This window comes from Pristis pectinata, chromosome 8, assembly GCF_009764475.1.
Source record: "Pristis pectinata isolate sPriPec2 chromosome 8, sPriPec2.1.pri, whole genome shotgun sequence".
Taxonomy (NCBI): Eukaryota; Metazoa; Chordata; class Chondrichthyes; order Rhinopristiformes; family Pristidae; genus Pristis; species Pristis pectinata.
Window position 1 is genome coordinate 41,033,792 of NC_067412.1, and position 27,845 is coordinate 41,061,636.

Consider the following 27,845-nt stretch of genomic DNA (forward strand, 5'->3'; position numbering starts at 1 on the left):
TATTCCCAATGGGCTGTAACTATAAACTGGGAATAAAGATAAGTCTGGGAAAATCTAGATGCAGTTCACATTCATTTCACATATTCCCATAGGACACATGAGGAGGCCTTTTGGTCCTTTGAGTTTAGGCCAGTTGGCAAAGTAATCTCATTCCCTACTAAGTTACTCTTGTAACCTATTCTTCCCACAGATGCATCAACTCCTAACAATTTACAGCAGCCAATTAACCTACCAACCTACACAACTTTGGGATGTGGGAAGACACCAGAACATCCAGAGGAAACCCATGCAGTCACGAGGAGAACATGCAAACTCTATACGGACAGCACCAAAGATCAGGATTGAACCTAGATCTCTGGAACTGTGAGGCAGTGGCTCAACTCGATGCACCACTTTGCTGCCCCCTAAGCTTTGTTTGTTTTGGCTATGAACATAGGAAAGAGGGACTTGGTTCTGATATGTCTGACAAAGAATATCTTAAGAAGAGTTGCAGTATAATATGTTTTGATATGAGCATATCATGTATGAAGGAGGAGAAAAAAATGTGTAAGAAATGGAATGAAGAAGATGCAAGGGAGGAAGGGGAGAGGTAAAAGATGTAAGGCTGAAAACAGAGGGAAAGAATATATAGGTTAGAAGTGAGGGAAAGGACAAATAACAACCTTGTTCTTATTCTGTCTAGAGTGTGAGATACGTGCTGGATTTATGGGGAGGATACAGTAATAGTCAATGTGTTAATAACTGTTTTGATGCAAGTTGATTAAATACCAAAATTGTGTGACATAAGTGCATGTTGAAGAGATGTGTGATGTACAGATGATACATCCAGGCAGTATGGAGCCTTGAATGTCTTGTTAACAATACTGCTAGGTGAAATTTGTTTCAATAGGTTAGCTTCTAGTTTCTATTTATACATCAGAAAAATATGTGGTGACAATTTCAGGTTCTACACCTTCAACTAACACCAAACTGTCAGTCATTTCTTATATAACTAAAAAGAACTGGCCTTAAAAAATTGTTTAAAAGACATTAAAAGCTATCAGTGGCTATACTATACATAATTAAAAAAATAACTTCCTGTTCTACAATCCATACACCAATGATGTGAATTAGCGAAGGGGACAGGAGGGAATTTGCTACTGTTATCATGCAATGCCATTGTAACAGAAATTAAAGAGTGAAATGGCTCTACGTTATTTAACAGATTCCAGAAGAAAAAATAGAACTTTATTTTTAAACACTGATTATAAAATTAATTTATTTCCTCCCAAATAATTCTAATTAAACTATATTTTCAGAATCCTGTGCTAATTCATCTTACACCACACATGACTTTGGTTTATTTTTTTGCTAGGGTTTTCATTTCTTCCTAAGTGAAGATTTGAATTAAAAAGGGACAAGAGGTAATCTAATACAAACTGCTCTGATCTGTGAATCTTGTTTTCTTTAGAAAGAAAATCACCTTTGTTGTGGTGAAATCTTTAGGTATCAAGAGACAAGTTAAAATTAGGAATTGACTCCAAGGTTATTTTTAACCAACAAAAATGATCACTGAACTTTGTGTTATTTTTGTCATCAATGAGATGTTTTAATATATGCAGTAAGCTTTGTATGATATGAAGTGCAAAAATATTTATGAAACTCTCTTTTCTGCATCCTGCAAACTGAGGCAAGACCAGCATTTCATCCCATGCAATGACCCACTGACATTTTTTTCAATAATACAAATGTAGCTCAAGGCAGGTCAGGGTATATGTGAACATTTAACAAAGTAGCTATTTCTACACTGAATGCCTTACACTAAGAATCTTTCTTATTAAAATAAATGTCAGTTTTGTTCCAACATTGTTCATATTATGGTACTCCATGCATCTCAAAATGCCTAAAGCTATCAGGAAGGCTGTGATCTTCTTTGGTAACTTGTTTTACCTGTGCTTAGGTTTTTCTGATCATGCAAAATCCATTTATACGAGCCATATGATATCAATCTGCTTTCCAGTGATTACAATTAGTGTCTGTTTTATTATGTAAAAGGAAGGAACCTCACTCATTCTCTATTTAAGTGTGCTCTTGCAATAAAAGAGCACGACGCAGATCCTGTCATCTTCACCACAGCACAGCATCAGCAGATGGCATCCCATTAAACTTTATTATTGATTATAATGTGCCCATTATTCACAAGGCCCATCCTAACACCTTGTGGCAGTGCTAGACATTACAGGGGGAAAAAGAAAATCAGAATCCTTTCCTGCAAATTATTTCAAGTTGCCGAAGCTTGTGAGTTCAAATCCCACTCCAGTTTCTTAAGGAAAAAATCCAGGTTGGCACGCCAGTGCAGTACTGAGCTGCATTCTTTTGGATGAGGGATTAAACAAGGGTCCTCTCTATTCTCTCGGGTAGAGGTCAAAGGTCTCATGGTACTGCCTCAGACAAGAGCAGAAGGTTCCAGGCAAATATTTATCCCTCGACAAAATCTGATTATCTGGTCGTTGTTGTGTCTGGGAACTTGCTTTGCACATATTAGTTGCCACTTTGCAACAGCTATCATACTTCAAAGTCACTTGGTTGTTTGTAAAACGCTTTAGGAAATGCTGAGCTCGTGAAAGGAGCTGGATAAATGAAAATCTCACTACTCTTTCTTCTCAGAGCCATCCAGGACCCTCCCATCATGCAGAATTTTCCAATGTGAGGCAGGCATACTTGTAGATTTGCACTGGATTTATGTAAGCACAGATCAAAGTAGCGCTTAGACGGTCACATTTCTCAGCACCAGCAGTATATTTAAAAGCTCCATCATGTAACCATACATAACCCGCCCCCTTTTAAACTATATTACCGCTACAAATTCAAACACTTCGCGCCTTTGAAGAAGAGGCGGGTCAACCAATTTGGGGCTGAACATGACATCATGAAATAAACCATCTAAACTGCTAACCGAATTTAAAAGATTATGGTAATAATTTAGTCGATGCATTTGGCGATTAAGCAAACGTAGAATTTTAACTTTTGTGGGAAAAATCAATGGATATGCCCGCCAATGGGATCTACGTGAAATTGGCAGCAAACACTAGACGCGACAAAAGACTGCTTATATGTTCAACCTTTGTGCGTGCTTATGCTGGCGTGTGTTTACATGAGTGTGTGCGCTCGGACGCAGATAAAGATGTGCAATCGCACTGTTAAATGCGATGGGTGTCTTAAATCTCAGGCAGTGTGATTCAGTTTGAAGAGTGTGTCGGCAACGCTTGGAATGCAAAGCAGCGGGTGGCGGTCTGGCCAATTATGCATTCAGCTTGCTGTCAATCTCCGCTGAATAGTAACTAACCGCCCCCAAGCCGCACTCCTTTTAATTTAAGACCGTAATAGGTTTAGCAAATAAACCGAGGATTTGAATAAATCAACCTCTAATACTCCACCTTTCGACCTGGTCGCCCTTGTGTTCCCAGTTAATATCGCTGCTGCATACTCCCAATCATTTTTTCAAATATTTTGAATTATTAATACGGAGCTTCGCCTATCCGCGACTTGTTTAAACACAACAACCTTTTCAGATGAATCTGCCGCGGCGCAGCCCAATTTATTGCGGGCAGTCGGGTACTGGTATTGGGAAGTCATGTAATCTCACAAGCGGGTTCGTTGTATGACAGCGATCACATTGCGTGTTCTTTGTTCCCTTACCCCATGTAAAGGCTGACATTATTAACAAGCTGATTACCTGACTTAGTCTCACCTTATTTTCCCCATAAACATTCCGGACAATATCCTTTCCGTCTCACACCTCCGTCCGTTCGCGTTTGTTTCTGCTGAGCGACGTTAGGAACTTGATGCTGGATGCGTTATTTCGTTCCCATTCACCAGACAGAGAGAGCGCACGGTTGATACAGGGCGCTTTCATCTCTCGCCCAGGTTCGCCACGTTTCAAGCACGACCGCCCCAAGTCTGGACTCAGTTTCGGCGCAGATCAATCACTGCTCATTTTAATCATCTGTGGAATCTCCGCTTGACGCAGGGCCGGGGCGCAGCGAGGAACAAGCCGCCTTTCAGGCCGTGCCCGGCCCTGGATTTCTGGGCGAGTTTGACTGGAACGAGACCGTTTTGAGATAGGATGTGAGACGCAGACAGGACTGCGGGTGAGTAACTGGCTGGAAACAGCAAGCGTGGAATGTGGGGGTACAGCAGGCACGAGAGTGGATGGGCGGTGGGGGGGGGGGGTGGGGGGGAGCGGGAGAATATATAGCAGACCCATCTCTGATTCCATTCCCGCTATACAATAACAACACACCCACCCATGTGTTAAACAGGCTCTGACTGAAATTGTATGAGGGGCGCTGGCGAGTTAAAAGCCGGACATTTCAGCACCGCCGGCTCGGACAGCTCCCCGCCCGCTGGCCTTGCTCAGAGTGGATGGGAAGCACTTTCCGATCTGCCTCGTGTCGAACTCCTTGCAACGTTAAGAGTAAAGTGGCGCTGCGACCATCCACACTCAGGTATGGGCACACATAACGCGCTCTAAAACTGCCAACTTTCTGTCCCCGTGCCGGAAGGAGTGCAACTGAACGCAGTTTCCGAGCGGATCTGCTTCTCGCAAGTAACTTTTACATTCCCCCCTCTCTTATTCGAACAGCCCCACCCTACAACCCCCCGCCCCACCTCCCTCCCCCACCCCCCCCCCCCCCCCACCGCCGCGAGAGTATGGTCCAGTTGCCTTCCCAGTCCAAGTTGCCAGTAAAGGTTGTGGGTTGTGGTGTCCTGCCGGTCTCGAGGGAAGGTACAAGGACCCTCCCCTGTTAGACTCTTGCCCAGTGCCACAGGTTGCTGCTGTCTCTTTCAGCACCCGTTTAGCTGGGCGGTGCATTAGTACAATGATGGCGTTCCGCCGTACAAGGTAGCGAGGCTGAGGCTGGAACCAGAGCTCAGAACTGGAATGTGTTCAGTAGTTATATAACGGAGCTTTCTTGAATGATTGTGATCTGTCGACCGTCTTTAGAGAGGAGAAGGAGGGCCAATGGTGTCACCAGCCTCCGTTTCGTGCCAATGAACCGAATTCTCATTCATTGTCCGCGGGCTGTTGCTTTGATGGGCGTTAGGACCTTGGTGTCTCCGGACCCGTGAGACGGCCTCGGAGTGCCACCTGTGTCCCGCGCTGGAGGCGACATGAGCCACCAAGTGTGGTCGTCATTTGAACTCCAGAAGGCGAAATGGGCGTCTCCCAGTCACCGATCTATGAGCAAGGCAGTAATTATGCCCAGCAAAATAGAACCCTTGCTGTCGTGTGATGATCCCAACGAGCGCAATGTGAAGCTCATGCCCTGTTGTCAGTGCCGGAGCCTGTGCGTGTGCGTGAGTGTGTATGAGTGTATGGGCGCGAGTGTGTTTGTGGCAAGCTTGGAGCGTCTGTTGCCGCTGACATCCGGAGCAACCAACCCTACACAGGCACTTAGGCGGCCGTACACGAAATAAACCCTCAGTCCTCGTGTATTTTCGCTGGAGGCAGTGAAACGGTGTGTGCGGTCCTTAGCCTGAACACAACTCTCATCTGAAGGCAGTTCCTGTGATATTAGTGGTCTGTAAGACCATCAAAAAGGGATGCAGTCGAGAGGCTAGCTTCCTATCTCTCCCTGTCCTCCTCCTCTTACCTCCACTCTCTCCTATCTCCGCCCCTTCTGATATATTAGCCCTCTTGGTGGCTTCCGACCTTCGGATGTATATGTCAGGATTAAACAGAACGCTTTAAGGAGGGTTAGTGTTTCCAGTCCGCACCTGGGGTTAGAGGGTGGGAGGGGGTGGGACGGACGTGCTGTCAGCTCCTGTTCCAATTGCCTGTCTGTTCTTCACTCCCTCCTATTACACTTTTCCTGGAAAAGATTAGTGGGAAGGAGCAGAGTTTGGACACATGGACTTCTGGTAAATTATGGGCATCAGCTGATGAAAGTGACACTCTACACGGCTCGGAATTAAAGCCATTTACTGCAGTGCACTAGTACAAAATGCCGGAGCCGGGCAGGTTATAATTGCTGAGAGAGAAAACATAAACACACCAAATGTGTTTACAGAGGCCTGGTGCGAAGGCCACTCCCGGGACCACTTGGGAAATGAATCTCTATGCTTCGCTCTCGGGTCCTTACAGCGTAGCAGACATTCGGAAGTTTGAGGCTGACTTTCAATGCAAATGTCTTGGTTTGTTGGTGCTTGTTCCTGAAAATAACGCACTTTAAGTCCGAGATACTGAATAAAATGGTAATTAAAACTGGTTGTTGGCTGGGGTGACGAGGGTTTTTGCAGGTGTTAAACCCGTATTTTAGTGTCGTAGTTTAACACAGGTGAAATCCTGGGATGGGAGATTTTAGTGAACTTTGAGAGAGATTTTCATACTGAAACTTTGATATTATCTCAGGTTTTTGACACTTGTGTATGGCGCTTTCCACCTTCTTCCACGCCGAAGGCAAACTAGCCTGGCCTTGAGGCAGCGTCGGGTTGAGTTGGTGGTTCGAGCGGTATTGCCTTGACTATTAATTAAAATTGCTTTGCCTGTGGTATTTAGATTTTCGCCAGCTCTGTCGAGCAGACGCACTCACTCGCCCGAGCTGGCTTGTTAGTATCTAACGCTAGCCTATGCACTTTCTCTCCTATTTATCTTGATGTAAGGTCGATTGAGTCAGCTGTTTTGTATGCGAGGTATCTCAGCTCAGACTGGAGGGAGGGAGGGAGAGAGAGAGCGTGCAGTGGATACAGAAGAGGCGAGCTCCAGCATTGAAGAGGAGGCTGGCGATCGGAGAGATTGTGCGGAAAGATAAGAATATCGTGTTCGCCTTCCGTGGGAGGAAACGATGAGGGAGGGACCTGTGAGGAATCTTGCAGTGGGGGGAGACTGACTGCAAACGGGAGCAGGATCTGATGAGCCGGTTGATAGAATCTCAGAGCTGGTACCTGCTGTGACAATTCGCCATGTGTTTGCTCCTGCGGGGGTTGGCGCTCTGGAGATTAAAGGAGCGCCGGAGCTCAGGGAATTGGTGAGCGCTTCTAACCGAATAGGGGCGGTGGTGGGGACCGAGGGTGGTGGTGGTGGGGGGGGTGGGGGGGTGGGGGGGGATGAGAAACGCCAAAGAGATTTCATGAATAAAAACGTGGAAAATAAAGCTCTCCCAGAGACAGAGGATTGAAGAGGAGAGAAAGAGAGAAGAAAAGCTAACCCCGAGATCGAAGAACCCCAAACGCCTGACGGTCTAACCCTGAGTACTCGTGTCACGGAAGAAGGAGTCAGCGACCGGGCGTGCGAGCAGGTGGGCACGCATGCCGAAGAGCCCCGTTCCCGAGGACTAGCCGACAGACAGGCACCCTCGGGCGCCCCCGGATTCCTAAATCCGATAAGGTGCATTTCTCCGCGTCTCAAGCATTTGGATCATGCGCGAAAATCAATTAAATCATCTTAAACGGATTTGAATAATTCTTTGACGAAACTTCATGCTGAAGGCGCGGGAAAGAGAGTGTGTGTAAGAGAGAGAGAGAGAGGGGTCGACTGGCATCAAAGAAATCCCCAGCCCAGAGACCGTGCTAATCTTCACTTATCCGTCCACGTCTCTGTCACAGATTGAAATGGGCCAGGGATCCGTGGCGTGAAGGAGAAACAGCTGGTGCGTTCCCTCCACAGATACAGAGGATCTCCCTTTAAAGAGCGAGGTCAGTCCAGCGCTCGTTAGAACTGCTGGAGGTCTGAGCTAAGGTCGAGAAACGGCGCAGCTTGCAAGGTAAGGCGCCCGCAGTGAAGGGAAGGTTGTTCGTCGAGTTGAAAGGCGCGGTGTGAGGTGACTTGGGTTGCGTTCGAACCGATGGAGGTGTTGATTAGGAAGGAAGGGTCCGGGCGGGGGAAGGACCGCTTATTGATGTGTAACGCCGACAAAAACACTTGGGTGTGCCCGTGACACCGGTGCTAACACCTCGCTTTGTAACTTCTGAAACTATGCAAACTCTTACCTGTAGGAGGCAGCCGGTATTTACAAGCTCTCTGGCAGTCCAGTAAAAAGGTGTGTTCTGAAATACCGGTCCACCTGCCCAACTTTGGCCAAGTTACAAATAGAAGGGTGCCACTAGATATCGTGTCTGTACGCATGGAATAGGATGGTATTTTGGGGGATGTTGGCGCATGTCGTGAAGGGCTTTGGTCAGAGTAAACAATGGGAAACAGCTTCCACTAGTAGGAGGATCGGAGACCAAACAGCCGAGAAGAGTCGGGGGGTGGCGGCGATGAACATTAGACTCATGTCGCCTGCTATAATCTGATTGCACTCTATAAGGGAAGAAGGTGCAGGTCCAGAGTCAGTAAGGAAGTGGGTAAATAATTGAAGGAGAAAACTGCAGGTCTGGGGTGAAAGATCAGGGGAGTGGAAGTAATTAGGTGGCTCTTTCAAGGAGCTGGTTCAGACGCAGTCGAACGACATCTTTCTGTGCTGTGTGCTATTAATTCTGTGCAGCGACTGTTGATTAATGTCTTTTCAACCAGCTCCTTCACTGGGGGCGTTTCTCCACCCAACGCCCCTCTCCCTGCCCTGCTCCCGCCCCGTTGTAAAATCCGAACCATATCTCTCTACATCGTGATGGCTCAGATTTTTTATTGGAATTCAGCGTAATTGTGAATCTTGTTAAATAGGCTTGATGGCTCAGGTGTTAAACCGCCAACCAACTCTGTATTTCACTGCTATAAAATCATGCGTTTTTTGTTGGTTAAAATGGGATAAACGTCTCAATTCTCCGTAAGTTTCCCAATCCCTCCTGTTGCTCCCCGACAGAGTGCGCATCTTAATTCCTTCTGTTCGGACTCGAGGACCCGCCTTAAGACGGGCACCGACCGTAGCAAGAACGGGGAGGCGGGTTCTGATGGATTCCTAAATATTTCAGTCTTCCAAACAATATACACGAATTCGCGCACGTGTGTGGCGTGAATCAGCGCAGGATCAATTGGATAGACACCTACGTTTATTCTGGTAAATGGAGATGGTGGTGTCGTGGAATTTTGCGCTACGCTGTCCATGAGGTACCTTGGTGACACGTTGCGAGCAGGGTCTCGATAATATATTTAAAATGCATTTCTTTACATCAAAGGTGTTTAAGAAAGGTGGGTCCTCTCGGTGAAGCGGGGTTTGGGAAAACGGACAGAGGGCAGGATCCAATGTGTGGAAATGCGTTTCTTTGTGAACTATGTCTAAAATATTGACCGACTAATCCCAGCCGAGTAGCACGCTCTCCTGTGAAGTAGATGGTTCATCTGAGGCGAGCTCATCCTCTATGGCTAAATACGTATTCAATGCCTCCACTGACCCTAGATTTGGCAACCCTGGGATCGGTGTGAAGGCGAGGTGACGCTGCCTCGCCCCATTCCCTGTGTGAAATGGGTTCATGGAGAGACCAAGGCATAGACAAGTAGGGGGTTGTGCTCTGTGGCAGACTGAGGTGATATCATGTGCAAATGTAGGGCGCGGCTTCACCAGAACGTGCAGAGGGAGAGAGCCCAGGTTCTCTCAGCGTTTCTGGCAGAATCCTCTCCCCTCCAACAGGTTGAGGCGGTCTGAAGACGCCTGGGAGACGTGGAATGAAGCAACTGGGCTTCTCCATTTCGCTTCTATCCAAACGGCGCGGATTCTACCGAATCTAGGTTGATCATCTCGGGGCGAATGATACACCCTGCCAACGCGCACATAGATGTGCGAATGAGCACACCACCGCTCAGGCGGACCTCTATTCTACACAGGACTTAGTAGTTTAGAATTTCGGCATCTCGCAACGTTTCATTACCCGCTTATTTCCCCTGGTAAATGTCAACTTAACTCGCTTATGAAGCATGGTGATCGTTGATTGAGCTCTGTCCAAATACTTAAGAAGTTTCTGCTCGGTAGAAATGTTTTAAAAGAGCCCTCAGTCCATTTTCTGGGGCCGTCGGCTCTCAATTCAGCCCGACATTGGGTTAGTTTCGAGGGAGAGAGGCGATCGGCCAAACCCACGATGCATAAAGCCAATGACCGCTGAGAGGGCGAGAGCGGGCCGAGGGAGGTATTAGTGCCTACTTCAGGGGACATTTCTACTCAACCCTTGTCCAATTCCACGGACGCGGAGCTATCGACCCAAAACAGGTAACAAGAATTTTCCAAAGTGGCTGTAATCAATGATGTGGGATAGATACTTAAAAAATAACACCTCTCTCAATTAAAGTTTAAATTATTTAATTCCAGTGACGCAGGAGGCAGCTTCCATGTATTGGGAACTACCGGGACTTCACGCTGGTGGGACTATAATCCCACACGACAGTCCATCTTCACTTCTGCTTGGTGCTCAGATATATGCACTAGATTAGACATAGTTGGAACAGTAAACGCATCAGAGTTTCCAACCGTTTTCGAGTACTCCCTTCCAAAAAAAAAGTACTGTTAGTTTATTCAAGAAGGAGTGAATTCATTGTGTAGGGAGGGGCTTGCAAAAACTGGGTTGCAGTCTTTAGATCTGAGACAATTCAAGGCAGAATTTACATTAATATCATGAAGGATTTTGTTGGCGTTCAGAGGGGATACTTGTTCGCTGCCAGGAGAGTTGGTCATCAGAGCGTAGAAGTTTAAGATAATTGATTTTAAAAAAGGATCAGGAAGAAAGCTGGAGATCTTCGTGGTGTCGACTTGTCCTGATTTGGAGTGCTGCTTGTCTGAAAGGGCGGGAGAGGCAGCTTCGCTTGGTACCATGTCAGTGGGAAATTGCAGAACTGTGATGAGACCGCTGGGGAGGAATATAGCCTTCTCAGAAAGGGGCGGAATGGTCTCATGCGCGCCGTGACTTTGTGCTGGGATTCATTACCCTACTGTGGTTTAGGGAACATGTGCTAGCAGGGCTGTTTGGTTCCTTAAACACTGTACTTCTCCCGGGAAATGTCATATAAATGTAATATATCTGCTGAACCTGGTCAACATTAGTGTCTGCTGGGTGCTGTCAACCCCAATCTCTCCTCCGCTCGAACATCCAGTGGACTCTATTCGGTGACTCTATTTCTTCCCACTGGTCACAATTTCATTCTGAAGAGGTGGGAAAAGCAGCGGATTCGTCCTCAACATTCTACTGTCCCACTGCGTGTCCAGATATTGTGCAATTCTCTTTTGAGTTTTATTTTGGGGTGCGTGGCTATCGTGGAAACTGACTTGTTCATTTTATGCAAACTTGCCGGCTACCAAGTGTCAACAAGGAAGCAAACTCGCCTCTCTTATGACCTCTTAGGCTGGCTGTAGGTCCTGTTGGTCAAAGCCTCTCGGCACCAAGACAGCAAGCATTGGGGTTTAGGACGATAATACCGGAGAACTGGATTCAGGGGGGTTTGAACAAGGCCAGTCCAACTGAGGAACCATTACTGATGCAATGTTATGCTCTATTGTACAAATGCACTCTTTTAAAATATATTTTTTAAAAAAAATAATCAGGATATACCGGAAAGAAAAAAATTGCCTTTAAAGTCTGTGATCAATTATCAATTAAATCGCATTCATTAATGGCATGTTAAGCAAAGGCCATTAATGGTGGATCCCATGTATGGCAGTGATTTTGACAAACTTCTATTGACTGGATTAAGTAGGCAGACTGTATTTAAATAGAATTCCGTTGGGATCTGGTTAAAGATGCCAGGGAACCTGGTATCCTGGCCGACACTCCACTCTTAACCAGCATTACTAAAAAGTGAGAAGTAGACAGATTTTTTGTGCGAGTCTTGTTTATAACCTAGCGTTCCAATGTGGGAAAGTGTACCTGAAGTTATTGCATTGTATATGAACCACCTTCTGATAAAAGCGCTATCTAAATGCAAACTTCTTTAGGGAGGCCAACTATACAGCACGTTTATGTTCTGCAACGTTGAGTTTCCCTGACATTGTCAAAGTAACTTATTTCTCAGGCCGAGACCCCAGCTCGGTAATAGTATTGATTCGCCCCAGAACCCAAATAAGTGGAAAGCTGACACTTTAATTCGCTTACACTTGCAGTCGTTGCTTGTCCTCTTGTGTTGTTTCTACCTCAAAAGTTCAACTTCAAGTTTATTGTCATAGGCATACATACACAGGATATAAATGCAAGGAAATGCCATGCCTTTTTGCAGCAGCAGCACAATACATTACTAGTATGACAAACATAAGGTAACATTAACTTAAATTATCATAATTTATGCATAATTCACAAGACAAAGTAAACATAACGACATTAGTGCAAGATTAGTGAGTGAGGAACATTAGTGAGAGAGAGGAAAAGAAATATAGTCCGAGGTAGTGTCGGGGTTTTTCAGGTCGGTTCAAGGACCTGACGGCAGAGGGGAAGAAGCTGTTGTTGAACCTTGAGATTTGGGTCTTCAGGCTCCTGTACCTCCTGCCTGATGGCAGCAACGAGAAGAAGGCATGGTCCGGATGCTGCGGGTCCCATAAAGAGGAGGCTGTAGGCGTGTGCTGAGGACAATGTTCGGATAAATTGTAGATTGTCTGAAATTCTTCACTGAGTACTGACGCACGGTTGTGGAAGGTGTAGTCTGGGCTAAGTGGTAGCACTCTCCAGTCTGATCCACACCAGGTCCAATCCGGAGGCCCGGGACAGGATCAGGAGCAGGAGGTCCGTGGTATCCAGGAACTACTTGCTCCGTCCTTCCAGCGTGACAGAGTCTCCCGGTTGTCGCAGCCAATATTTCTTCCCCAGCCAAGCCACAGTCTAGTCATTTACCTGCCTGCTGTTTGTGGGATCAGACTGTGAGGAAATGTGCCGTGTTTCCCAGCTCACTGCACTTCCAGAGAACACTTCACGGTATGGATGCTACAGAAATGCAAATTATCCTTGCAAAGTGCGATGGGGCACCATATTTTGCTTTCAGTTATGTTTTAAGGGGTTTGTTTTGCAAAATGCCTCACACTTAACACGATTAATGGTCCCTTCTTAAACTGCGCCGCCAGTGCTGTGACTATCACTGGAAGCAGTCGGGTTCCTCACTACAACTCCCACGGTCCGAGCCTCTGTTGACGGCATTGGTGGAAATGTGCGTTTCCAATGTTTTGGTCTCAATGGCCTCTCTGTTGAAGGATTCATGTTTCTTTTTACCGTGCTGGCGTCTTTGCCCCTGTCACCCAAGAGCTGTTCCTCATCTGTTGACACTGTATTTTGGAACCATGACAGCGTTCCATCAGTGTCTCTGTTGATGAGCCAGTACATCTGGGCATACTGGTGTTTCATACATCCTCTGCGGCCCCTCCCAGCGACACTGGGCGGTGTGAAGAAAACTGTTAGTGTTATCAGAGTAGAAGGCTTATTGTTGCTGCTTTTTTGTTTAAGATATTAATATTTATGCTTTGATCTCGACATCGGTTTTGTGTTGTATAACCATCAATTGCAGCCATGGAGAATTAACAAACTACCAGCGCAAGTATCTGCAATACATGCTTTGTTCATTCTATATCTTTGAGCTGCATGGTGCAGTTTTTTTTAAAATGAACTTCCAGTGGAAGCAGAGACTTTCTTCGAATCGCTATATTACCCTCCCCCTTTCAGCAGCTGCCAACGCGCCGAGTTTTTGGGAAGACGGCTGGGATTAATTATATCACTGGGATGTGTTCCGTAGCTCCATGAAGACTGAAGTCCCGTGGGAATGAACCCCGGACTACGCTGGTTCACTCTTCACCATGGGTGAGGCCACTTCACGCCTGCTAACGTTTCTCCGTCTCCGCTCTCGGAGACAACCTGCCAAAACCCCATTCACACTACATTAAAGCAGCCGTACATGATTGTTCCAATAAGTTTGCAGTGAAATCGAATTGATTAAACAATTAACTCATAAATCGAAGAGCTAGCTGTATTTTGGTGTTCAGAAAGTGTAAATTCTTTCCTCCGAGTTTACAAAGTTGAGCGCAGTGTTGGTCTGGAATTATTGTGTACGCCTGTATATTCATTGTTTCGCGGGGTGTCTCGGTATGTGAAAGAAAGGTTGAACTGATTCTCATCACCTCAGTCAGATAGCAATGGCGTACTTTCAGAAAGTGAACTGAATGTAGAAACCGCAGCTACCAATCTGTCCTCGGCTGGCTCCCGTAGACAGTAATGATAAAGAACAATGCATTTAATGCTTGTTTGAGAAGTAAGTATTGGCCAGGACACGTCTACCTTTCAAAATGCAGCTTTCCTGTCCACCTGAGGGAGCAGAGGAAAGCTTCTCTCTGGGAAAAAAACTGATCTAAAAGGCACCCGCATGGCATAGCAGCACTCCCTCAGAGCTGTCCTGGAGAGATTTATTTATTCATTCACTTATCCGAAATCGGTCATTGCCGGGAAGCCCAGCATCTATTGCCACCCCTAATTACCCTTGAACTAATTGGATTTCCTAAACTATTTCAGTGGGCAGGTAAGAGTCAACCACATTAGTGGGTCTGGAGTCATGTGTGCCCCAGCCTGGGTAAGGAGGGGCAGATTCTTCCAGGAAGGAAGTTGTCCGCATGGTTACCAATGCTTTTTTAAAAAAATCTAAATGATTAAATGAATTCAAATTCCACAGCCGGCAGGGCGAGTCCAGGCCTTTGGTTTACTAGGCCGGTAATTTAACCCTGCGCCATCACTTTACCCTGCCCAGGATATGGTGGGATTCTATCCCACATCCCTCAGTCTCAGAGGTGACAAACACCGTCCTGGCCACCAAACTATGCCCCTGACTGTTGTATTAAGTCAGAGAATGCTGTTAGGGGGAGCGATGGTCTTGGAGATATCGGTAGGAGTCTACAAAGAGGCCAGGGACATATTAAGTGGGCGCGCCAAAACTGCCGGCGATGGAGTTCATCAAGTGATCTGCTTTGAATCAAGCTAACGCAATTCGGAGCTTCTTCACAGAGAGAGAGAGGGGGGGGGGGGGTAGAAAAATCTCCCGGGTGTCGGGTTAAGAAGTCATAACAAAACTAGAGCTGGGTTGCAAAGAGAATGAAAAGAGACATTGTCCTTTCTTACAACGGGGCACTCACAATCTCAGTGATATGAAGTAAAAAAAAAATACAATCCAGGTGACGGAACAGACTTCTGGAGATAAATGGTGCACTCCAGGAGTGAGTTTATGTTCTAACGTAAGTTAGTTTTTGTAACCCAGGGGTGAGGCGGACGCGCTATGCTGTTATGAAGAGACACATGTAACGTCTGTTCGATTGGGGCCCCAGATTGAGATGGAGAAAGAGATGGAATGTTCCCTCTGTAAGCTTAGGGGCAAGAGCTGTCCATAGATGTATAATTAAAAATCTTATCATTGAAAATTGTAATGTTTAGCGTGGGTGTTGCTTACATAAGGATTCATGCAGGAAAAAAATGTTCATTCTGGGAGTTGAAGTGGGCCACAATATGAGAATTGGTTCCACAGTAATCAGATTAACAGGCGGAGGAATTCAGCGGGTCAGGCAGCATCTGTGGTGAAATATGGACAATCAACGTTTCGGGTCGACACTGTTCATCTAGACTGAGAACTGGTTCTCGTGTGTGAGCGGGGCGTTTTCTGCCGCACTTATTGCGTGGTACCAATTCCGAACAAGATTTACTTCATTGCCTCTCTATCTATATTTCCCCAAACTAGTGGTAGTTTTGATATGATGACCTTTCTTCCAAATCCCTTTCAATACTTCCCTGTTGGAATCAGGAGCCGGGGGTTGGAAGGAGCTGGGGCTACAGCCGGTGCTATTACACGGCTGAGCCCCCACACCCTGGCAGGGAGACCCACTCGTGTCCAACCCCTGGAGCCGTGTGCTGATTGACACCTCCAGTTGCCCAGTCCTCGCACACTCTTTTTTTAAAATTTTCTTACATATCTTTAACCATCGCACATTCTCTTCGTCACGTTATCTATTTTTCTTCCCCCCCCCCCCACTTGTTCCCAGATGTAATTTATGTCTACAGTCCAACTGCCCATACTTTCTTCCGCCATTTAACCTCCTCAAACCAGACTTCACAGTTGATTTTTGTTTTAGCTTCAGACTGAGTTGAAGTCCCGGAGGACAGATCTATGCATGGGACCTCTCTCTCTCTCTCTCTCTCTCTCTGCTCTCCAGGTATCCCATTTTAATCACTCGACCCTCCCCTGACTTCCTTGCTCATTAACCAGTCGTCTCAGGACCTCCCAAAACCAATATTTGGGAGACCGGTAGCCGAGCGATTTGCTAGACACTGTTTGAGCCTCGAATTCAAAGCACGCGTCCTTGCATAAAAAAAACAGCCTGTTCATTCACAAGATACGAGGAGGACAATATACGCTGGAACGGGCGCTCATTGCTCTCATCCCGTTCCTGTACCGCCATTCGATAAGACCCTGACTTCTTTTACCTCAGCGCCACTTTCCCCCACCAATTCTACATCCCTTCATATCCAAACACTTATCTATCATTCCTTGACCCACCACAGCCCTCTGAAGATTCTCTGGGTGAAGATATTTCTCCTCATTTCTGTCCTGAATGGCTGGCCCCTTCTCTGCAGTCTCCCACTCTCCCTGGCTGTGATTCTACACACTACATCATCCCTGCATCTAACCTGCCAAGTCCCGGTAACCAGCGCCACTTAACTACTTCAGCTGTTTCGTGGCTTCTACATTTGCAATTCTTTTCAGAGCTGTCCTTTCGCACATTAATTCTGCACCAGACGGGCTTTGACTTTTATAGAAAGAGGTAGGGAGTGTAGGTTGCTAGGTAACCATTGCAAAGGTTGCGAAGCCGGTGCTATTACACGGCTGAGCCCCCACACCCTGGCAGGGAGACCCACTCGTGTCCAACGTAATCTTTTCAAAGTCTTTAGCGATTCAGCCCCTTTCCATTTCGCTCCGACACCTGCAGGCATTTATGTAACTATTAACCCAATGTAGTACATCTTAACTCTCCCTGGTTGCGGGAAAGGAACAAAACAACCTGCATGAGTCAGCAAACGGGGGTTGCCACCGCCTGCTCGCTCTGTTAACCAAAACAATGATGGGGGTGGGGGATGGGGAGGGGGAGTTGGACGTGCTACACTCACTCCTCCTACAGACGGGTTGTGCTGATGTAACCACCTCCACTCTCTCCCTCCCTCCCCCCGCATTAAGGCAAGGTGCATGCTGTGACGTCCCCGCATCTGGTACAGCCGAGTTCATGCCTAGAGAAGAGTTGTCCCCAACCTTGCCTCTTCGGTTGTTGACTGACTCATGACTTTCCATCATTTCCCGCGTCTTTATCATCAATATTACACCGACTTCCACTGAGCCATTTTACGCTCAGCTTGAAGTTCCTGACCACCTACCCTCTCGCACACACTGTTCATTCTTTTATTTCATTCTAAATCATTTTCCTTTTCATTACTTTATTGTAAAACTAAAACTTCAAGAAAAGTCGATCCTTTTCATAACCTGTTTCAATAAAATTCCTTTATAACAACTTTTACTGTCCTGACAGTAAATTGCACATAAAAACTTCTTATATATTCCCAGGAGCCATCCTATGCTATTAAGTGTAAGGTAATATTAGCACATTATCCCTACCTCACATCCTTTCAATTGAATATAGAACAGATTCCTGATCTCACACAACTTCCATAAGGCAGAGGCAGTTTCAGACATACAGTAATTATTTTCACAGGCATAACACATGTTTGCAAACTGCGTGCCAAAAATTAAACAGATGTCTCCCGGTGTAGTAAATTGGACAACTATTGCATCCTCACTTGGGTGTCAGCTGTGACTCAATGGGTAATATGCTTGCCTTTGAGTCAGAAGGTTTTAGTCCCAATCCAGAGACATCTGTCTATAATCAGCACTGATACTTGAGTGCAGTATAGAGGGGGTATTAAAACATTATCAGTGATGTCTTCCAGCTGAGGACCTGTCCTTTCCTCTTGGCTGAACGTAAAACATTTCCCAGCACAATTTTGACCAGTCTTGCCAATATCTATTCAATCAACAGCACCAAAATATTATCAAGTTGCTATTTGTGGAATATCCTGTGTATAAATTGATACTTCCCACATTCCACTAGTGACTATTTAAGTTGGTGCAAAGTTCATTAGGACATTGCAAAAGGCCCTGTATACTTGCAGGTCTTTTTATGTAATAGGGCTGTGATTTGTTTTGCTTTCTTCTTTAAGAACCTTTATTCTTGCTTGCAATATCAAGAAGGGAGAATAAGACTATCCCAACACTGGGAAGTAAATGAGAAGGAAAGAAAAACTAATATTTCTAATTGTGCCTTTCATGACCCCAGGACATCCCAAAATGCTTTACAGTTAATTAAGTACTTCTGAAGTGCTGTCAATTGCATCCAAGCATATCAGTCATGATACACACAGATTACATCTGTTCTGAGTTTGCAGAAGCATTACTTATTGCCAAGGTATGAGAATTTTCTACCTGCTACATTAACCAACTTAAAACGTCCCTTGAGTGAAGTTGTCAGTTAGTTCCAGTTTTGCTTTCTGGGCCCAACTCTGTTAGCAACTGACTCAAGACAGCCTTGAGCTATCTTAATGCAGGACAACTTCAATCACTAAACAGGAGAGATTCCCAAAGCAAAAACCTGCAGATGTTGGAAATCAGAAGTAAAGACAGAAAGTGCTTGAGATGCTCAACAGGTCAGGTAACATCTATGGAGAATTAATGTTTCAATACTACTGTCACCAGCCTTCACTTTGTAGCATCACTCACAAAGTTGGCAATGATTACCAATCCCTAAAACTGAGTAGCTTGCAGCTCACTTCAAGAGGGCAATTTAAGAATCAATTATGTGGGTATGGAACTGAATTCATATAGTGATTCAGACTAAATAAGGATATCAAATTTCTGTCTCTAAACGGCTGGCCAAAGGGTTTATGATAATCCAAAGCTTCACGATCATTTTTACTGATTCTTGGTGATTTTTCCTATCCCATTAGTTTGAGTTGGACTTGAACGCAGGTTGAAATTGTTTGAATGTTTGTTCCATGTGTTTCCAAAGTTTGAAATGGTATTTTGATACCACTTGTGATATTGTGCAGCAACTTTGAAACCAAGTCAATGCCAGCTCCCACCCCTTATCTAGTCCCACATTGGTGACTGAAACAAATTTGCACTCAAACGCTGGCTTGAAACCACAATTTGGCTGCAGATTTTCCGTTGATTGTTACTGGAAAGAAAGCACTGAATTGATGCAGAAATTGCAGTGCAGTCCATTAGATTGATGCGTATAGCCAACCCATTACAGGAACACAGCTGGTTGAGTTTAGGAGGAGCTATTATTGCAGTGTTAACCCTTTTGATTCAGAACTAAATCTTCTACAACTGTCTTCCATTTCTCTTTCTACACAGTTCCCATTGCTGCTTCTTCCCTCCCTGATTAACGCAATTATTATTTTGGTTAGAATTTGAAACAATCCTCCAATCAATTCTCCCCAGCTCCTCATATCCCCTGAAGTTTTGAATCTCCCCAGTCTTTTTTTGGACTATAATCCAAAAGGTTAATAGAACTGAGAGTTGAGACTGAAGTCCTGATACATTTACTGCTTTAATCCAAGCAGATTAATCTATTTTTAAACTCTTTTAACAAGAATATCTAGAGAATGTGAGCTTAAATCCACAAAGGGCTGTTCAAGAATTTTCAGTTGAAAAAAAATGACCAGGACTCAATAAAAATGATCATGAAGCTTTAGATTGTCATGAAACCCTTGGTCAATCCATTAGAAAGGGAAATTTAACATACCTATCTTGTCCAAAACTCTATGTGACTCCAATCCCACACCCATATAGTTGGTTCTTAAATTGCCCTCTTAAAGTGAGCTGGTAAAATCACTCAGCCTTAGGGACGGGCAATTATTTCCAACTTTGTGAGTGCTGCCACAAAGTGAAGAAAAAGTTTAAAAAAAGAGTACTCACAATCTTTGGTCATCAGTAAATGTGGAATGATCAACTTTTAACATTGGGATTCAGCTCTTGAGGCACAAGTTGAGGGTTTAAGAGGAAGTGAAGAACATGTGTAGTGCTCAGTCAAAAGGAGATTGTGGCAAAATGAAGTTTAATCTGCTTCTTAAGAAAAGAGGGAGAAACAATGTAAGGAACTGCAGAGAAGTTAAACCTGATGGAAAACTGCTGGAATCCATTAGTCAGAAGGTAGAAATGGGACACAGAAAATCATATGATTAGAGAAGTTGCCATAATTTTATGAAGAAAAATATTTGTTTGACAAATCTAATGGAGTTTTAAGGATGTAAGTAGCAGGGTAGATAAGGGGACACCAATAACCATAGAACCATAGAACAATACAGCACAATATAGGCCCTTCGGCCCACCATGTTGTGCCGCCCTTCAAACCACACCTAAGACTATCTAACCCCTTCCTCCCACAAATGTGTGGTATATCTGGATTTTCAAAAGATCATTGAAAAAGATACTAATCAAAATGTTGTTATTAAACAGGGGCCTGTGTGGCATTACTGTGACATATTGTATGTTACAGGATGAATTGAGAGTAATAATTAATGGTTTAGACCCTGAGATATCAACTATATACATTAATGACCTTGATAACAAGACAGAGATTACTATATTTGCCAGTTATACAAAAACTAAGAGGGAAAGGAAGTTGTTAAGAGGGTGCAACGTGTATGTAAAAGGACATCTGCAGGTTATGTCATTGAGAAAGGAGACAGCAGATGGAGCAAACTGAGAGGTGGCACACTTTGGTTGGAAGAATAGAAAAGTAGATTTTGTTTAGTGGTGAGAAATTGTACAGGGGGACCCTGGTGTGTTGGTTCAGAGATGTATTAAAGTAACATGAGGTTCAATAGACAAGTCAGAGTGAAGTGTATATGTTGAGTTTTACTCCAAGGAGGTTGGAGAACAGAAGTAAGGAAGTTCTGCTGAAATTATACTGGCTTTAGTAAGAGCACAGTGCTGTATTGCGTGTGGTTTTAGGCTGCCTTACCCGAGGAAGGATACATTTGACTTTGGAGTCAGTTCCGTGTGGATTTAGAAGATTGGACTCTGGGATGGGAGAGTTAGTCTATAAGACTATAAATAATAGGAACATGAACCAGCCATTCAGCCCTCAAGCCAATATTAATCCATTTTTATTCTCCCCACATTCTCATCATTTCCCCCAGATTCCACCACACTATACATAGGGGTCAATTTACAGTGGTCAATTCGCCTGACCAACCTGCAAGTCTTTAGGATGTGGGAGGAAACTGAAACACCCGGAGTGAACCCACACGGTCACAGGGAGAACATGCAAACCCCACGCACACAGCACCTGAGGTAGGATTGTACCAGAGTCTCTGGCGCTGTGAGGCAGCGGTTCTACTAGCTGTGCCACCTGTTAACCTTTACTCATTGGACATCCCTCTGTAGCTAGGATGAGCACAGTGAACCATCTCTGACCCACCTCCAAAGATATAAAATCGTTTGTCAATCAGGGCACCAAAATTGTTCACAGTACAGTCATAAGAATATGAGCAGGAGCAGCTTGCTTAAGTAGGCTAACACTATTCAGTAAGATTATTAGTAGTCCTGTTCACCTTTATCTCCATCTCCCTGCCAATCCTCAAAAGCATTGTTCCTCTACATTCCAAAAAACTATCTGTCTGTACTAAATAACATAGCATTGACTGATTCCTAGACTACAGAATTCCAAAGATTCATAGTCCTTTGAGAAATTAAATTTCTCATCTCATCTTAAAGTGGCTGACACCTGATCCTGAGACACGACCCCTGGTACTAGGTTCCTTCACTGAATGGAGCATCCTACCTTGTTAAGCTGCTCAGAATTTTATGTTCATCTCTGAATGTTTAAAGCCAGAGAGTATAGGTTCAAACTGTTCAATCTTTCCTGATAACCCAACCTCCTCTTTCCAGGTACAGTCTTGTGAACCTACTCTGCATTGATTCCAGAGTGTGTAACATCTTTCGTTAATACATAGCCTTGTACAAGTCTATGAAGAGTGATTGGTCATCAGTCTTATGAAGAACAATTGAGGAAGCTTAGCCTTCCCCTCATATAGTATATAAAAAAACATTGAAGCATAGGAGTGGGAATAGACCATTCAGCCCCTCTAAGCCTGCTCTACTATTCAATGGGATCTATGTTTTACTTACACACTGTGAGCTGGTTTAATATGGTCCAGTCACAAATGTTGTCATAAAGATCGTAAAGCTGGAAGCCATGGTAGATTGTCTACTTTTGATTGCTTGAGAAAGTAATCCAAAGCCATGTGGTTTTCTCTTCCTGCAGATCCAAGCAGCAAATACTCAGCCCAGGCATGGTGCTCAGTGCTCAGCATAGCTTTACTATCTCTCCATCCTTTCAGATTTTATAGAGTGTATAAAGTTTAAACGCTGAACTAATGATACCAATTCTCCCTAGCTATTCAGAAGGTTAAAAACTGGCCTTGGCCAAGATTCATAGGCTCTTAAAACAAAAGGTTTACAACTCAATAGATCAAATTAAGCTCAAAACAAGTTATCCACTTGTCAGCTAATGACCAACAGGATATTGGAGAAGATCTTCAGTTTAACAGTTGCTGGGTGTGCTCGGATCTGCCAGCTTTCAAGCACTTAACTGTCTGAAGTTCAGGACTTCAGAGAACTGGCTGAGGTGGAGCAGTCCTGCCCCGGTTATCTGCTGGTTCTGGGATGTCCGTGCTGCACCAGTGGGCTTCTCATGAACTCCAACCAGCAGTACCGACTTGCTCAGCTTTTCTAACTCTTAGACTGGGATATTCTGCTAGCTGATCCTTTGCCACATTAATCTGGTGCAAGTGCAGAGATCCCATTGAAATGAATGGGAAGAAACAGCCACCTGGGCAATGATAAGTAAACCTGTTTAATTTTTTTTTTGTTTTTTGTTTAACTTGTTTTTAAACACCTGTATTTTTACTGTTTAAATTTTAAAACTTTTTAATAACCTTAATTACTTTAGGACTATTTTTGGTTCATAGTACTTTCCATAAACTCTTACCATAGAGTCATAGAGTTGTTGAGTCACAGAGTTATACAGCAAAGAAACAAGCCCTTCAGCCCACCTTGTCCCATGCCGACCATGATCCCTATCTACACTAATCCCATTTGCCACATTAGGCCCTAATCCCTTTATGCCTTTCCTATCCAAGTACCTGTCCAAATGCCTCTTAAACCTTGTAATTGTAACTGCCTCTGCTCTTCCTCTGGCAACATGTTCCAGATAACCACCACCCATTTACCCCTCAGATCTCCTTTAAATTTTCTCCCCCTCTCACCTTTAACCTGTTGTACGAGCCAGCAACAAAAGAAACACACACAAGTCATATATAAGTGTTAAAAACTATTTTATTAATAACTACTTATGATAATAAGAAAAATAAAGTAAAAATGTTAGAATGTTAGAAGTAAAAAGGTTAGATTTAACATTAACCCCAAAAACTAAACTTGTAGTGTGTGTGTGGCAAATTCCCAAACTCCAAGTCCAGGAATAGTTCTCAAAGTTCAGTTCAGCAAGCCGTAAGGTGATACGTGAGCAAAGGCTTCTGCAAAACCACCATTGACTGAAGACAAAACATAGAAAGAAAATAGAGGGTAATTGCGAAATCCGAATATTCCGCTTTGGAACCCATATGACACCTCACTGTCTACTCAGCAGTGACTACTCACTGCTTTGTTCTGAAGTATCTGCCACCCCAAAAGGCATCCGAGATGTGGCCGTCCACACAAATACCTGTTTCCTTCTACAGGTTAAGGACAAAGTGGACTTCACTGGATTATTCCAAAAATCCATACGTGGATTTTAGTGACAGACAGTTATTGTTTTTCATCCATCGATAGAGACCAGCAGCCTGGTCTCTTTCTCTCTCTCCCTCCAACTGACTCGAACTGTCTGCTTCAAAACGTCATCACGTCCTTTATCTTTTGTCGTCGTCGTCATCATGCACACACACACACACACACCACACACACACACACACACACACACACACACACACACACACACACAGCACTATGCTCTATCTTAAAGGGACATTCACCAATAGTAACCTAGTCCGTAACACCTGTGACCTCTAGTTTCTAGACTCCCCCACTCTGGAGAAAGACTGTGACTATCTCCCCTATCTATGCCTTTCATCATCTTATAAGCTCTATAATGTCACCCCTCAGCCTCCAACATCCCAGTGAGAGCAAACCCCAGCTTAACCAAAATGTCAAAGAGATTCACAAATGTTCAGTTTAAATAACAGCCGGTGTGCCTGGGGTGGTGGTGTGCCTGGCCAGGGTGAAGCTTTGTTGTAAGGGCTGCAAGCTGCTTGGGTGGGGAGCAATCTACACTGGGCCTCACTGCTGGTTTGTGAGTGACCTCCCAGAGGAAGATTCCCTGCCTGGATCTGGCTGGAGGAAAGCATGTAGTTTAAAGGCACATGACCACATCCCAACTAATATATATGTTCCTTCTGGATTATCCATCATATGGAGGTGTTGCTGAGGGATAGTCTAATAATCTTACATTGGCTGAGGGATTTTTATACTATCCCTAGGGTGGGCAGGGGTGGTAGTGGAGGCAAATACGATAGGAGGCATTTAAGAGGCTCTTAGATAGGCACATGAATGTGCAGAGAATGGAGGGATATGGGCATTGTGTAGGCAGAAGAGATTAGTTTAGTTAGGCATTTAATTACTAGTTTAATTAGTTTGGCAAAACATCATGGGCTGAAGGGTCTGTTCCTGTGCTGTACCGTTCTATGTTCAATGTTCTATAAGACAGTGAAGGAATCAATCTTGAATGTGGAACATGACACCATTTGGGCTAGCTGGGGAGATAATATTCAATAGTATAAACTTACTTTATACATTGGGAGGGCACCTTGCACAGGGAGCCAGGAAATGATTGATTTTTCTCATGAAGTTGCTGACTCAAGGGATAAGTGTAGAGACACTTTGGATCATCACTCTTTGAAAGGGATTGAAATATGGGACAAAATTACAAACTGAATTCTTAGAACAGGCAAAATATGGGCTTCCTTACGTTGTGAGTGTTTGATTATGAGTATCTGTGAAAGGATGTGATGCTTCTGTCATGAAAAGAAGAATTAAAGGCAAGCATCCTTCAGCACTGATAAGAGCGTGTTGTTTTACAAGGGTTAAATACTAAGGAGAATTTCCCTGTTCTTTGAGCTAGTGCCAGGAGCTCCCTTAGAGAGGCATAGGAGAGTGAGCCTGGTTTTTGTTTGTTAGATTGCTGTGGTTGTGGTTGTGAATGCAGTTTTGCCTAACATAGTGGCGGGGTGGATACCCACTGAGTGAGGGCTGACACCTTGTTTAGGGACATACACCCAGAAGAAGTACCAGAGTGTGACCGAGTCTCTGGGTTAAGTCCGGCATTCAGGAGTCCATGGGAGTGTGATGATGGAGAAAGTGGAAATATAAAATCCTTGTTGATGTTTTTTTGGAGCTGAAAACTCATTGTTTATTTTAATGTTATTTCTGCTGTGATCTTGCTGTTTTATAATAATTGACTAACATTCAATTCAACATTGATCCCAAGTGTGTTCTGCCTCTTGGTGATTATGATATTTTTGTCATTCTTAACCACAAGCTTCACAAGGAGTTTGTTGTGAACCTGTGCAATTATTAAAAAATGTGTTAATGATGAGAATAGACTGAAGTTGTTGAAGCAGTTCATGCGAGATCTTAGGAATGTTAATAGAACAAGCCATCATTTTATAAAGAGGTATGGCTAAAGTTCATTCAACCTGACCCCAGGCTTATTTGGCATAGCTATGAGCAACTGGTAGGCGAGCAGGGTTAATTGGATCGTATTAGATAGATTAATTGAATAGTATTTCTGAACAGCCAGCACATCCATAGTGGGCTGAATGGCCTCTGTGAGCTGCATGATTCTGGGCCAAGGTATGTTCTGAAAGTGCACAGGTTTTGTTTTATATCTTATGCCTCCTATAGTGTATCCAATCACACCAGAAACATGTCATTCAGCTATTCAGGAAGATCATACAGTAGTGCCCTAAACTGCAGATAGTTTGTGGAAGTAAAATAATTTAGAAAGTAAATCTGAGGTTTGTGGTTGATGTGCAGTTTATGTGCCAGCCTTGTATCTAGCCTGGATCACTCACTGGTGTGTGGAGCTGTCACTGTAACCAGGGCTGACGTTCCAGTGCAGCAGTGTGGGGATGTGCTGCACTACCAGGGTACTGCCTGTTGGACAAGATGTTAAACAGAAGCTCCACCTGCTTTCTCAGGTAGATATGAAAGGTCTTATGGCACTAGACTGCAGAAGGACAAGAGAGTTATTCCCTGTATCCCAATAAATGCACCGAAATCCAGATTACCTGCTAATCGTCACACTAGGAGTTCGCTGTGTGCAAATTGGTTGCCATGCTTTCTGTTGTATAACAGTAACTATGGTTCAAAGATACATCATTGGGCTGTAAGGTGCTTTAAGACATTCTGAAAGGTATGTGACAAATGCTACATAAATGTAGATCTGTCCCTTTTCTCAACCTGTACTTTCATGGCTCTGCATCTGCCTTTGGCCAGCAGTCTTGGACAGGATCCTTGTGCCTGTTCACTGGCTCATTCTCAGGTATCTCCATAGCCAATGGATTGACCTAACCAGCCTAGCTCTTAATTAGTGAATCTAATTCTAATTTGTGCCGAGATAGGCTCAGCCCAATGCCTGAGGGATGATCCATCCAGAGATTCCTGCATCAGTCTACTGAGATTTAACAGTTATTCTGCCATTTAAAGAGGCTGCCACTGGAGGCTTGGCTCTGATACTGAGAGGATGAGGTTAGACATTTGATTCTCTGAATCTTGCTTACAGGAGCTCTGTTATTATTCTCTATGTAACTGCTCCATCAATCTCCTCAGTCGGCTGTAGGGATCTATTCTTACAGCACCATAGAAAATCCCAGCTGTTCTCATTGACAGGCTGAGCTAACGTACTATGTTAACATGATAGTTGGCTATGGGAACTCTTTTCTCTTTGCTGAATGTAAAAGATTCCACACACTATTTGACAGAAAGAGGCCATTCAGTCCCATCAAGTCCATGCTTGCTGCCAGCAGGACAATCCCATTGGTCCCATTCCCCTTTCCTTATTTTCCTGCGTCCCTGTAAAACTTTCTCCTTCACATGTCTATCAACTGCCCTTTGGTCCTTTTGCCACTTACCTATACCAGGAGATCATTTATAGTAACTAGTTAAACTACCACTTGTCTTTGGGATGTGGGAGGAAACCAGAGCACCCGGGGGAAAATCACACAATCACAGAGAGAACGTGCAAACTCCACACAGACAGTGCCCGAGGTCAGGATCAAACACTGTCCCTGGAACTGGGAGGTGAATGTTAGATGTGCTTTGCCACTCAAAAACCAACTCTTGCATTTTGAAGAATAGGGGGTGTTCTGCACAGTGCACTGTTCAATATTTACCTTTCTACCAACAGTTAATGATAAATTAACTGGTCGTTATTTATATTTCTATGTGTGGGAGCTTGCTGTTCAAAAACGGCTTTGTCCTTTCTGTACTACAACAATGACCACACTTCAAAAGTACTTAACTGGGTGTGAAGAGTTTTAGAATTTCTAAAGGTAATGCAGATTGCTGTAGGAAAGCAAGTTCTTTCTTTCACCATTCTTTCCTTCTCTCTCAAAGTGGATAAACTGCAGTGCAGTCTGAATCAGCTGCCAAGTATCCCTCAGCCAGTACAGTTCTTGTGTGGATCCAGAGGGTGCTTGATTTGAGGCACCAATGTTACATGTAGCACTTTCTGTTAGATTTGCCATTCAGGCAACTGAAATACTTGCATGGGCAATGAAGAAAAGGAAAAAGTGATCATAAGTTCATACCATATCTGCTCACTTAA

The 27,845-nt window shown here is 44.3% G+C and overlaps 1 protein-coding gene and 1 long non-coding RNA gene across 7 annotated transcripts in view; one reads left to right on the forward strand and one right to left on the reverse strand.

The window, feature by feature from the left end:
- LOC127573727 (uncharacterized) overlaps positions 1 to 3,867 on the reverse strand; it is a 55,661-nt gene extending 51,794 nt beyond the window's left edge. Inside the window, exon 1 of the long non-coding RNA XR_007956806.1 lies at positions 3,731 to 3,867. This is a non-coding gene — a long non-coding RNA (uncharacterized LOC127573727). The remainder of the gene's footprint in view (positions 1 to 3,730) is intronic.
- A 144-nt stretch (positions 3,868 to 4,011) lies between these two features.
- LOC127573725 (protein ELFN1-like) overlaps positions 4,012 to 27,845 on the forward strand; it is a 318,230-nt gene continuing 294,396 nt past the window's right edge. The window contains exons 1-2 of one of the 6 annotated variants that reach the window (XM_052022188.1): positions 4,012 to 4,130; positions 4,302 to 4,487. The gene's annotated coding sequence lies outside the window, so the exon portion shown is untranslated. Of the gene's footprint in view, positions 4,131 to 4,301; positions 4,488 to 7,627; positions 7,746 to 8,874; positions 8,979 to 8,999; positions 9,110 to 27,845 lie in introns of those variants that run through there. The other 5 variants (XM_052022194.1, XM_052022190.1, XM_052022189.1 and 2 more) reach the window with 5 other exon arrangements.